General features: G+C 54.4%; 2 non-coding genes across 2 annotated transcripts; both read right to left on the bottom strand.

Moving 5' to 3' along the window:
• Window positions 1-7,434: 7,434 nt before the first annotated feature.
• TRNAF-GAA (transfer RNA phenylalanine (anticodon GAA)) lies at window positions 7,435-7,507 on the bottom strand. The gene has a single exon. It is a non-coding gene; the product is annotated as a tRNA-Phe (tRNA).
• A 927-nt stretch (window positions 7,508-8,434) lies between these two features.
• On the bottom strand, window positions 8,435-8,516 carry TRNAS-UGA (transfer RNA serine (anticodon UGA)). The gene has a single exon. It is a non-coding gene; the product is annotated as a tRNA-Ser (tRNA).
• Between the last annotated feature and the right edge of the window lie 4,730 nt (window positions 8,517-13,246).

Raw genomic sequence — 13,246 nt, forward strand, 5'->3', positions numbered from 1 at the left:
CAGATCTGAGATGAGAAGGATCGTGTCTCAGGCTTCTTATACATTTCCAGCAGCCTTTTGGCCTGAGAAATCAATAGGCTTAACTCCTTCTTCCAAACATCCTGCCAATTAGCACAGAGTCATTTATCCATTAAACAGTTCAGATACAGGTTACCACAACCTCCAGAGAGACACATAGACAATAATACTATTTCACTCGGTATCATCATAAATGCTAATATTCCTTTTTTGATCTTTGAATTAAAACTACAGCAATAGACAAGACTTGTTTGCTTAGATCACAAGACCTGAGCAAACATCTGCCCTTCTACCTCTGACAATGCAGACTTGCATTTCAAAGCTCTGTTCATTTACAGATCTTCCTAACCAGTCCGTAATGTTCATCCATGGGTCAGGTCAGTCGGTGAGGTGAGGTAATTAACTCTTTCTGGCCCTGTCACCTTTCAATGAGATATTATAGTACACTCATAACGTCACAGCCCTGCCCCCGCTGGAGTCTCCACTCCCCAGGGCCGTGCTAGAGCTGGGGATGGAAGCCAGCGCCCTGCCCCCGTTCAACCCATCACTCCCCAGGCCCTTCCCAGAGCTGGGGAGGGAAGCCAGTGCCCCTCCCCCACTGGAACCGCCACTCCTCTCCCAGAGCTGTGGAGGGAAGCCAGCACCCTGCCCCCTCTCGAAACGCCACTCCCCAGGCCCCCTCCCCTGCTAGAACAGCCACTCCCTAGGCCCCTCCCAGAGCTGGGGAGGGAAAACAGCGCCCCTCCCCCACATGAACGGCCACTCCCCAGATCCATACCAGAGCTGGGAAAGGAAGGCAGCACCCTGCCCCCGCTAGAACAGCCACTCCCTGCTCCCTTCCCAGAGCTTTGTAGGGAAGCCAGTGCCCTGCCCCTGCTGCAACCGCAACTCCCCAGGCCCCTCCCAAAGCTGGGGAGGGAAGCCAGCGCCCTGCCCCCGCTGCAACCGCAACTCCCCAGGCCCCTCCCAGAGCTAGGGAGGGAAGCCAGCGCCCCACCCCCGTAGGAATGGCCGCTCCCTAGTCCCCTCACAGAGCTCGGGAGAGAACACAGCACCCCGCCACCGCAGTAATGGCCGCTCCTCATTTGCCTTGCAGAGCTGGGGAGGCAAGAGTGCGACCCGCCCCCGCTGCAACGGCAGCTCCGCAGTCCCCTCGCAGAGCTAGGAGTGGAAACCAGCGCCCCGCCCCAGCGGGAATGGGAGCTCTCCAGTCCTCTCGCAGACCTTCCTTTAAATGCCATGTGGGCAAGAGGAGGAGCTGCAGCTACAGGGACCAAAGTTGTGGACATCAGATGAAGCAGCAAGAAACCCAACCATCAGGTCAACCCACAGGAATCTCTAGCCAGACTGTTACCTTCTAGAACCCCACCCTGTAGCGGCCAGCTGGACCAAAGACCTATCTCCAGTGGGCATCAGTGACCCACGAGGAGGAGAAAAAAATCTTGCTGAAGTTTACCCAGGTAGAAGATAACCATATGCATTGAGCTCCAAGGATTTGCCTCAAACTACAATATCGCCTAGAGGTCCAACTGAGATTTGAACTCAGATTCCAGGATTCAAAGTCCTGAGTGCTGCTCATTACACCATGGAACTTGCTGCTATTTTATTTTCTAGACTCCTATGTCTCTCAGCTGGCTGGTTTGCACTCTGCACTTACTGCTTCCCACCAGCAGCTTCCTCTTGCAGGACTCTCTCTCCTCCTCCAGTGACTGTGGTCCTGCACTATGGGATCCATGGGTCCTGCCCTGAGTCCCCACATCCCCCTGCTTGGTCTCCATTCCTTGCAGGCTGCAAAAATGTCAGGGAAGGCTGCCCCTCACTTCACTCTGTGCTCCCGCTCATATCGGCCAGCTGCAGCCTCATCTCCTGGAACTCGGGCAGCTGTCACTTGATCCGGTTGTACAGTCACAGGGTGACTGGCTCTGCAGCCTGGATGCTCTTGTGGAAATCCCACAGGCGACACTGCAGGACTTGACACCACTGGTTTCTTTGATGTTGCGGTGTTTGCCTGACCGCTGGAACAAAGCCACTAACTCCTCCCTCACCAACTCCTGTCAATCCCTCTGGTTGCCATAGAACCCTCTGATGCTTTCCTGTTATGCCAACACCGCCAGGCCTTGCCCTCCTGCTCTTTTTCTTTCTTTTTTTTTTTTTATCTTGCAAGCTCTAAATGTTCAGCTTCCAATAGCCTCTGCCCTGGGTCAGGGACAGGGGCGGCTCCAGGCACCAGCGCAGCAAGTGCGTGCCTGGGACAGCAAGCTGCGGGAGACGGCCTGCGGTCACTGTGAGGGTGGCAGTCAGGCTGCCTTCGGCAGCATGCCTGCAAGAGGTCCTCTGGTAATGCGGATTAGGTGACATGCCTGCAGGAGATCCTCTGGTAATGCGGATTAGGTGACATGCCTGCAGGAGATCCTCTGGTAATGCGGATTAGGTGACATGCCTGCAGGAGGTCCTCTGGTAATGCGGATTAGGTGACATGCCTGCAGGAGCTCTGCCAGTCCTGCGGCTTCAGTGGCAATTCGGCAGCGGGTACGCCCAAGGTGCGGGACCGGCAGACCTCCCACAGGCATGCTGCCGAATCCGCGTTACCAGAGTACCTCCCACAGGCATGCCACCGAAGGCTGCCTGAATGCTGTGCTTGGGGCGGCAAAATACACAGAGCCGCCCCTGGTCAGGGAATTGTCCACATTGAGCACATGGTGAAAGTGGCGTGATCCGAACAGTCCATAGGCACCACCCTGCACTAGGCTGTCGACGTGCTCTCCTTCACGTAAATCTGGTCAGTGCGACTCCTGGCCCGTCCCCGCAGAAAGGTGAACCCCCTCTGGGGCTGATGTGAGCTCCTCCGACCTCACTACAGACCTGCGCCAGGTAGTGCTCAGTGTAAAAATGTTTCCTCTGACAGTCAGGAAAACAGGACCAGCGGTCCTCAGGCTGGCTGACACAATTCAAATCCCCCCAACACCAAACAGTCCAGAGGAAAGGAGCCAGTTCCTTCCACTGATCTTTCCATTCATGTCTTAACTGGGGACCATACACACTAATATAGCTGTAACCAGTGCTGCAGAGCACAAAGTCCACCAGTACTGCCCTCCCTGGTCGGAGCTCCAGCCCCTTCTGTACTCACACCGCAAATGTGAAGAACAAGACTCCAACCCCATCAATCTTCCCTGGCATGGAGGACCAGAGAGATGGGCCTTCTTGCAATCACCGTCTGCCCATCAATCTACCCTAAACTCATGAATGTGCATTTTCCCAACACCCACCACGTCCAAGTCCAGCTTCTCTAAGGCACTGAACATCAAGCGCCTCCTCCTGGGCCCCGAAATCCCTTCCACCTTTCACACAGCTGTTTTCACAGATGAAAGGTAGAGGAGAAAAAAGAGGTTCTCCTCGCGCACAGATTTTGACAGATTTTCCTCCTGATCAGCAAGTGGATTAAGCACATCTTCAGGGGGGTTTGGCATGGCAGGGAGCAGGCTGGCCGGGTGTCTTTGTGGCTGTCTGCTGGCTACGCATAGGCATGGTCCTCCCCTCCTCTGGCCGTGACCTCAGTTGCTCTGTAGATTTGAAGCCTTTCCTTGGAGCTGTCAGCACCAGCCACCTCTGCTCTAGGTGCCCAGAGGAGGAGAGGTGTGCTGGGCTCCAGCCTGGGGCTCTTCCTCCCTCCTGCCTAGCCCTGACTATCAAGCCTGGCTCTGGCCCTCCTTTATTCAAGCCCCATGTGGGCAAGAGGAAAAGTGTGGCAGGAAGTACAAGGGCCAAACTTTTGGGCCCGATGTGAAGCAGCAAGAATCCCAACCACCAGGTCAAACCACAGGACTGCAGGCATCAGCAACCAGGGTAGCAAGTTCTAGAGTCCCAACCAATTTTGGCCATCACAACCCAAAACCCAGCCCTAGTGGGCAAGTCACCCAGCAGGAGGGGAAAGATCTGCTCTTGTACAGCTAGAAACAAGGAAGTTGAGTACTGTGAGTCCAGGGCTTTACCACAAGCCAGCATAAGGTCCCACTGAGCTTTGAACTCAGATGGAATGACTCAGAGTCCTGAGCGTTGCCCATTAACACCATGGGAACAGTCTGAGCTGCTTTCTCTGCACAGTGATGACCCTCACGGGGCTGGCTCATGTAAGGGACTGTTGGCCCCTTACTAAAACTTAGTGGGGTTTTGGTTGGCTAGTTCCCAGTCCCAACTGATGGGGGAAGGGCCAATGGGAAATCAGGACCCAGAGACTGATAGTCCCCAGGGGCAATGGGGAGAGGCCAAATCTCCAAGTTAGCCGGACTGACAGGCCAGACAGTGTAATGAGGGAGTCACCAGGCCAGGGGGTCCCATCCTCTGTGTGAGCTGGAACTGCCTGGGCCAGAACGGGGTGGAGCTAAGGAGAGAGCAAGAGCCCGAGAAGAGCCAGGGAGCAGAGCTGCACCAGCCAGGGAGAACCAGAGCAGATCTGTGCTGGGAGCCGAGCCGCAGCAGCATGAGCCATAGAAGCTGCCCAGGGAGCAGATCTGTGCTAGGAGAAGAGCTGTAGCAAGCGGAGCCAGAGGAGCAGCCCAGGGAGCTGGAGGCAGAGCCACAGCAGCAGTGGGGCTGGAGGTGGGTGCAGTGAGCAGTGTGGGAGAGTGAGGGGGACCCTGGGCAGAAGGCCCAGTGCAAGGAGATGCCACCCATCAAGAGATCCCCTACATGGGGGCTGACACTGGGAGCAAGGGTCCTGTCACCTAGAGCATGTGGCCACTGCCAGAGCAAGTGTCCAGCCTGTGGTGTCCCTGCAGCACAGCCAGAGCCTGCGAAGGAGGCCTGGGACATGTGAGGGAGAGACTGTGACCTGCCCTGACCCTCCAGAGATGCTGGTTGTGATCTCCCTGCACCACAGAACAGGGTAACATGTTTTCCTTTAATCTTTCCTTATGTTTTACATTGATTGCTGGGTAATAAATGGTGTTTGCTTGAAGCACATGCAATGAGGAGTGGGTCAGGGAAGTGCCCAGAGTGGAGACACTGTAGTCCTGGTCAAGTGATTATGACAAGATTGGGGGTCAAACAGTGATGAGCTGCCAAAATCTTACCAACCGGCTCCCTATAAAAATTTTTGATTTAAGGAGGGGAAGTGGGGGAGGGGCCAGGGCTGGAGGAGACATACTTGTGGGGCAAGGGGTCCTTGTAGGGGCTGGGGAAAATTGCCTCCCCCCCAGCAGCCCTGGAGCTTGCAGCCTCCTCCCCTTACAGCTCAAAGCAGCAGGACGACTCAGAAGCTCAGCTGAGCTGCCAAGCTGGTGCCGGTGGCTGGTCACACTGCAGCTGGTGGGAAATGGGGGAGGGGCCAGGGGAACCTCAGCCTCTCCAGCTGGGAATCCTGAGAACAACAGGATGATCCGGCCTGCAGGCTGGAGTTCTTTGCCCATCCCTTGGCCCTTTAACAACCAGTTCTCCACAGAGGTCTAATTTTAGCAACCGGTTCTTGGGAACTGGTGGGAACTGGCTCCAGCTCACCACTGGGATCAAACCCCCCAGGGTTCCTGGGCCCATCCTTGTTGGGGTTACGAGGACTCTGCCACACATGAGAGTAGAAAGAGCATCCTTGGGGTCAGACAGGCCTCTGGGTAAGGGGTGGGGACTCAGATCCTTTCTCTGGCCCATTGCACCAGGTCATGTATAATCCAGGGAAGTTCCCCACAATAGCTGGACCTGAACCTCCTGTACACTGTCCTCATTGCTTCTCTGTCTCTCTTCCCCTCATCTCTGCTGCTCTCCCTCTGAGCTTTCTCAGCACCTGGCCCCACAGCACTTCCTGCCAGCCAGAGACTGTATGTTCTAGGCCTGTTCCTGTGGATGTGGCTTCTCTCCTGATTCCTGAGGAAAGGAACCTTTCCAGGAAATGGCCATGGATTCTGGGAATCTGCATGTGGCTGGTGGACAGCACCAGGAATCATTTGGCTCCTGGCATACAAGGCAACTTAAAACTGGGTGCCTAGGCGGGGGCTTGAATCCTGGATCCTCAGATTAAGAGCTTGATGCGCTACCAACTGAGCTAGTTGAGATCATCTTCACCATTCACCACAAGAGCTAGCAGGTAGGCAAAAGAGAGGCAAAAAATGTCCCCAGAACCCCTCCTCTTTTTCTGCACAGCCACTGACTGTCAGCAGGATTACTGCTCCTCCTCCCTCCTGTGCCTCAGTGTGATTAAATCTCCACACCTAGACAGCCGGTCCGTCCGCTGCACCCCAATCCTCCCATGCCTGAGCCTCCCTGCCAAAGCCCTGCACCTGGCTCCATAGAATTAAGTCTCACGTGTCACTGGGAACTCTACTTCTTGTGCCCAGAGAGTCTCAGCCCCCCTCAGTAGATGACCTGAGAAACACAGTGTCTGCCTTTTCCAAAGAAGTGCTTAGAGGGTCTTTTCTTATATTACCATGTGGCCTAATGGATAAGGTGTCTGAGGGTGGATCAGAAGATTGAGGGTTTGAGTCCCTTGGTGGTTGTGTTTCTGCAGCTTTACCATTGTGCTGAACGTCCTGCTCCCTTCAGGGCTGGAACCTCTTCTTGGCTGCTCAGGCCAATGTTCTGGCTTCAGCTAGAGTCCTGGGAAGGAGTTGGGGGTTGGGTGTCACAAAGGCTGCGGCAGGAGCCCCTGGTGCTTCCAGTCTAGCCTTTGCCCTTCCTGACTTGCCAAAGAAAGTGGGCGGCTGCCTGGGCTAGCGTGTGCACCTGTCCCTGTGGTGGAGGGTACTTGCTACATAGCGTCTTGGGCGCCTGGGTGTTTCTCTGCTTCTTGCCAGCTTCGGAAAAGCCTCGTGGGGTAAAATCTCCTGCCCCACAGCAAAAGTGAATACCTTGAGCGGGACCAGTCAGAGGCCCCACCACGGGGGCTAGCCCTGGCCCTGCTTTCCTACTATCTTCTGATGTTGGCCACAGAGCATCAGCAGCCACCCTGCATGCTGGTGACCTTCAGTGGGTGTTTGGCATGGCAGGGAGCATCCTGGCTGGGTGTTTTTGTGCCTGTCTGAAGGCCACACCTAGATATGGTCCTGCCCTCAGTTGCTCTGTGGCTTTTAAGCCTTCCCTTGGAGCTGTCAGCACCAGCTGCCCAGAGGAGGAGAGGTGTGTGGGATCACTTTTAAAGATGCCCCTTCCCTGGTACTGCTCTTGCTCAGCTGCACAGAGGAGTATTCATCCCCAAACCCTGCTTAGCAGCCCTCTGGCACCATTCCTGAGGGCTGCCCTGCCTCACTTTCTTCCCACCATGTTGGGAAAGACAACTCTCATCATTAAAGGTCAGATGGGCCAACTAGGGGCAGTAAGCCCCTTTTGTGTTTTCCTACTGCAGGTCCCAAGGTCAGGAACTCACCTTGGGTGCAGGCACTGCTGTGCTCCCAGAGGGCAAGCCATCTCTGCACAAAGCATAATGACAGGGCTTGCCAAAGCCCGGGATTGAACCAGGGACCTTTAGATCTTCAGTCTAACTCTCTCCCAACTGAGCTACTTTGGCAGTTGCATGACAGTATTTTGGCCTGTTGCTTCTCTGTCTGGGATGTTTTTGTCAGCAGTGGCACACAAAAAGGACAGGAAAAGAATGGCTGCTTCACACCCCCACTGGAGGAACCGGGCGCCCTTAGCTGTGGTGAGTAAGAAGTGTCTGTTGGCTGACAGGGCCTGTCCCCCAGGAGCTGGAACAGTAGCTGCCACCTCACCCTTGGCTCCAGGCTGTGAGAAATGCTCATTTCCTGGCTGCATGGGCAGATGTTGCTCCGTGCTCTGGAGAGCATCTGTATTGGTCTGTCAACCCCCCGTCTTCAATGAGACAGTCTGGTAAGGTCCCAAGTGTCCCCTCTGGTCTGGCAGCTGAGAATCTGTGCAGACATCAACCCCCCTGCCAGCCCCAGAGCCAGCAGCAGTGCCACCCCCCCCCCACCCCAGCACCACAGGGGCACTCAATGCACTTCCTGTGGGGAAATGGCTCCTTAGTGTCCAGCTGCTAGAGTGAGAGTCAGGAGAGAGCAGTGTCTGGCTCACCTTAGGGGAGAGAAGAGACCTGATGAGTACGGTTCTCCCTCAGTCTCCCTGCAATGATGGTCAGTTGTATTGTCACTGTAATAGTCAGTGCTTCCCTTCAGGGCTGGCCCTAGAGGGGTCTGAGACAAATCCCATGGAGTCACTGACTTGGCTCCTTTCACACACTAGAGAGAGGAGCAGAACCAGGGTTATGGCTGATCTATGGGGCACTAGGTGAGTGGCAGAGGCTACAGGCGCTGAGAGTTTGCCTGACCCCTCAGGGACACAGTGTGAGGTGGTGTCCCAGGGATCTCTATGAAAGGAGCAGAAGAGGATTTACTTGGGGTGGGGAGAGACTTGAGAGTGTCTCAGGGGGTTGTACAGAAGTATTGCCCGGATAAGATACTGGCTAGAACACAGGCCTCGCTGTGAGCAAGATTTGAACCTGCACAGGGGAACCCTTTTGGATTTCAACTCCAACACCTTAACCACTCAGCCATCACAGCTGAAGCATAAAGGTGCCCCAATGCCAGAGAAACTGGTAAAGGATCACAATCCCCAGGAGTGAAGTCATCTGAACTACAGAATTCCCACCGCAAACCTGGCTCCCAAAGCACAGCGGGGTATTTGGGTTTGTTCTCTTTGCTTAGCAATGTGCGGTCGCACAGAGAGCGCGTTTAAAAGTCTCCCCTCCCACAGAGCGGGAATAGGAAATTATTCTCAACTTGAAGCCTGATGTGAATGAGGATGTCTGGACCACAGGGCCAGGGACTGACCTTTGCTATAGAAACCAGTGACACACGGAACCAGGCTAAGGAAAATGTTTCCTGGAGTCAATAACTGGAATAGCAGCAGTATTGTGCAGAGAAATGTCTCACAAGAGGAGTCAGTGCGTTGGTGGTTTGGTAGCAGAAGTCACAGCCACAGCAGGGGAGGTCTAGCTTTGGTTTCTGGCCAACAGAGGAAGGAGTTTTATTATCTCCAAATTTCAGTAGAAAAATTCAGACCCAAACTGTGTGTGGTGGGAGTTTCTCTGGTTTCATTTGTTTTTCTCATTTGAAATGTCCTCGATCATTTTTCTGGGAAAACTAATTGGACAAATCCAAGGAAGAGTTAGAACAATTACAAATCTCCATGGGAGTAAGGGGGGTCTCTCAGCACCAGGGGAGGGGTGGAGATTTTCGTGGAGGGGAGTTGAGGAGATAAATGAGAGGCTTTTACTCCAGCAAAGGGAGCGGCTTGGGAGTTTCATTTTTACCAAGTGAATCCCCCCCACACACACACACTGCTTCCCTGCTGCTGCTACCCCAGCTCAAATCTCACTAACACCCCCAGCATGTGACCTACAGCTTCCTCCTGACAAAGCCCTTATCTATCAGAGACAAAATCCCCTCATCTTCCCCTTCTCCCAGCTCAGCCCTCTGCCCCCAGAGCCCAGGACAACCCCGACCTAGCCATGACGGGGGGTCGGGCTTAATCTTCAAGGCTGAGCAAAAAACCTTCAGCCGGGGACGTTTCGCTCCCTTCCCACCTCGGCCCAAGCGGCAAGGGAGAAACGGACGAGACACGCCGACTGGAAGACACCTCTCTCCCACTTCTCTATAGCCTTCTGTGATGTTATTAATATGAACTGGGACCGTAGGGATCATTGTTGCCACCACTGTTATATATGTGCAGCAAATATTGTGCAAAGGTTGTCGTGTGAGGTGTCTATGACAAGGTTATGATTTGCTGGTTATAATTATGCTGGCTGTATGTGTGTACCATTTTTGTATTTGAAGTTATGAATATGGGCTATGTACTTTGTATCTCAAATGTATTTGATTCCAAGTAGCCTCAGTGTCATCAGCCCCCAACTCCTTCAGGAGTCCATAGCAAAGAGACCCCTCCACTCACAATCCTGGACTCCCTGGGAGGTGCCTCCCACACACCCCCCCCAACCCAATGGCGTATCAAGGATTAAAGTGGCAGCATCTAGTGTCAGTGGGGTTCAGTGGCTCAGGCCAGACACCTGAGCTGGGGACCCACCCCCATAGCACTGCTCGAGGGCCTGGGCCCGGAATGGTCACAGCCCCTTCCTTACCCCTCCGAGCCCAGCCAGGCTTCTCACCTGGAATAAAGTAGAAGCGTCCGTCGGCCTCGCTGCTGTCCAAGTTCCAGGCGCTGCTGTTGTCCCACAGGAAGCGGGCCGAGCTGCTGGGGCTGGGAGAGGGATCCTCCACCTCCTGCCCTGGGAAGGCTGGAAGGTCCCCACTGACTGGGCAGGGCGATGCCTCCTGCTGGAAATCGGGGCTGGGCTCCTGGGGCCGCTGCTGCCCACACAACAAGCCCCAAAACCACCCTGCCGGGTTCCGCTCCTGGGCTGGGTCCTGCCTGCCCAGCTGCATCCTGGCCCAGCTCCATTTTGGTCTTGATGGTGCCTCTCCCACCTCGGTGCCTGCGCCAGGAGCAGGTTTCCTCTTCCAGAAGGCTGGGCACTTCCACCTCCTGGCCCGGCCGAGAGCTCCTTCCCCGCCATTGGGGACGGTCGGGCTGCTCCGCTTCTGGGGAAGATGGCAGCTGCTTCCCACAGGCTCTGGGGCCACCTGCAGAGCCTTCTTCCTGAACATCCTCAGGAGCCTGGCCATCCTGGAACCGAGCGGTGAGCAGACGTGAGTCTGGGGTCAAGGCAGCCTCTCACTAACCAGCCTGTTTGGTCTCTCCCAATCCCTGCCCCAGACAAAGCAGCTCCTCTCCCCCAACGGGGTGCAGGGAGTGCAAGCTACACACACTGGCAGGAGTTCATTGCATGATCTGCTCCCCCTCAACCTTCCCCCTCGTCATCCCTGGGGCTGCAAGAACCGGGGAGTCTCGTCCTTTTCGAGCACTGGGGTCAGTCACAAAGACCATTGGTCACTTTGGACAAGCAGCTGCCTCCTGCCAGCCCAGGACACACTCACACTTCCTCCCCCCTACTCCCTGCCCAGGCTAGAGAAGGAACAGAACCCAGGAGTCCAGACTTCTCCTGGGAAACCATTCCCCACTTCAAAGTCCCTAGACATAGCAAGGCCAGGGCCCCTTCATTTCCCATTGATTTCCATGCTCAGCAGCTCACCGGGTCTGGTCCAGCTCAGAGACTCTCAGCCTGAGGAACAGTCTCCCACAAGGGAATGGATGGGAGCCCCATTGCTGGGACCTTGCCAAACATTTGGAGATGGCTCTGGAGAAGCCCCTCCCCAGTCTGAGAGTGAGGGGCTCCTGGGGGCTGTTCGCAAATCCAGTCTCCTTTGGGAGAGATTCTCTCCCCTCTTTCTGCCTCTCCCCAGACAGACAGGGGATGCCACTGAGGAACCCTAATGCCACTCACTTACTCTGGTGATGGAGCGATGAATGGAGGATGTTCAGTGTCATCCTTCGCCCTTCTCCTCACTTTTCAAGCCCAAGACAGGCTGGAGAGCAGGGTGGTGACCTGAGGAGTTACCCTGCCCACCCAGCAGACAGAGTGATGACACTGGGCAATCGGTTGGCTGTGAAAACAAGAGTCTGTCTTATTGCCAGGGAAAGGAGAAACTTGGCCAGCAGCAGGGGGTGCAGAACATCACCATAGTGCAGGGGTGACAGTGCCTCTGGGATCCTGAAATCCCAGAACTTTGCACCCCTTCCTGGAGCCTCCCAACCCCCCTGGGCTGTTGGGACTGCGACCCCAACCCTACTGATGAGAAACAAGCCTGGGGAGAGGAAGCTACTGACTCAGGGTCACACCAAGTGTCAGAAGTATGGATAGGACCCAGCAGTCCTTCTTTCCAGGCCCCTTTGCTAACCACTGCTGCACATTCCCTCCCACAGCTGGAAATTACAAGCAGGCCCTCATGGCCATTCCCCCTGCCTATGTAAGGGAGTGTGCTTCGCTGGAGACACTGGACTGGGGGACTGGGAGTCAAGACTCCTGAGTTCCATTGATGGGATTTCATACTTTCCCGCTATTGAAAAGTGCTGGGAGAATCTCCCAGACAAAACTGTTCTGACAGTGCTAAGCAGCATCTGACCATTTAAGGTTGGAGCGCACTGCTCAGGAGGAGGAGGAGTGTTTGGCTCTGGGGTTTCACTTCATCCCAGTCTAGAGAGAGGGGCCCAGCCATGGAGTTTGGCTCAAGAAGACCAATTCTCTAGTTTGTTAAGGGCATTTTGAATTCCAATCCTGTGATCCAAAGTGCTTGGTGTCATTTGCAAATTTTAGAAGCATGCTCTCCACTCCATTTTCCAAATCAGTAATGAAAATATTGAATAGTACCGGAACCCAGACTGATCCCTGCCGGACCCACTAGGTACACCCTCTCCATTGGACAGCCAGACATGGAGAAGGGCTCTTGGAGTCTGAGCTTTCAACCAGCTCTACACCCACATCACACTGATTGCATCTAGACCACATTTCCCTTGTTTGCTTGTGAGAATGTCCTACGGGATTGTGTCAAAAGCCTTTGTAACACCAAGATAGATCCCATCTATTGTTTACCCACCTACACTAGGCCCAGAACCCTGCAGAAGAAGGAAAGAGGATTGGTTTGGAACGATTTGTTCTTGACAAATCCATGCTCACTAGTCCTAAGAACCAAATTATCCTGTAGGTGCTGCTGACAAACTGATTGTTTAAGAATGTACTCCAGTATCTCTCCAGCTACGGAAGTGAGGTGAGCTAGTAAGTCTCAGAGTTCTTTTTGTTCCTTTTAAAGATAGGTCCTGTCTTGTTGAAGGGTGGGAAGATGTTCTTCTTCAGGGATCTCAGATGAGAACTGGGGCACAACACCTGGTTTGTTAAGGCCACAAAAACAGAGGCAGGAACCTCTTCTCTCCTCCTGGCAAGGAACCCCAGGTACCTAAGAGATAGGGACACACATCCATGAATGGGCTTTAGAAAAGGCAGTGGTTAAAAAGTTTTGCCCCAACCATTTCTTGTTTCCACAGACTAGACATTTTAGCAAACTTTAGAATTCCTTGGTGCTAAACACCGTGAAACTCCCCTTTCTCCTTCACAGAGGGTTTTAACACCCCTTATCTCACCCAGGCTAATGACTGCCCAGAGTTCGAGAACTGTCCCTGTTCCCATTGGACAGATGGGGAGGATCCTGAGGTCCAGAGAAGGGAAGTGACCTACCCAAGGGCTGACATAGCAAGGTGGTGGCAGAGCCAGAAAGAGAAGCCTCAGGTCCTGACTCCTGTTCTAACAACCAGCAAACCCCCTGTCCCCAGAGGCAGGGAC

The sequence above is a fragment of the Gopherus flavomarginatus genome (assembly GCF_025201925.1).
Source record: "Gopherus flavomarginatus isolate rGopFla2 chromosome 13 unlocalized genomic scaffold, rGopFla2.mat.asm SUPER_13_unloc_2, whole genome shotgun sequence".
NCBI lineage: Eukaryota > Metazoa > Chordata > Testudines > Testudinidae > Gopherus > Gopherus flavomarginatus.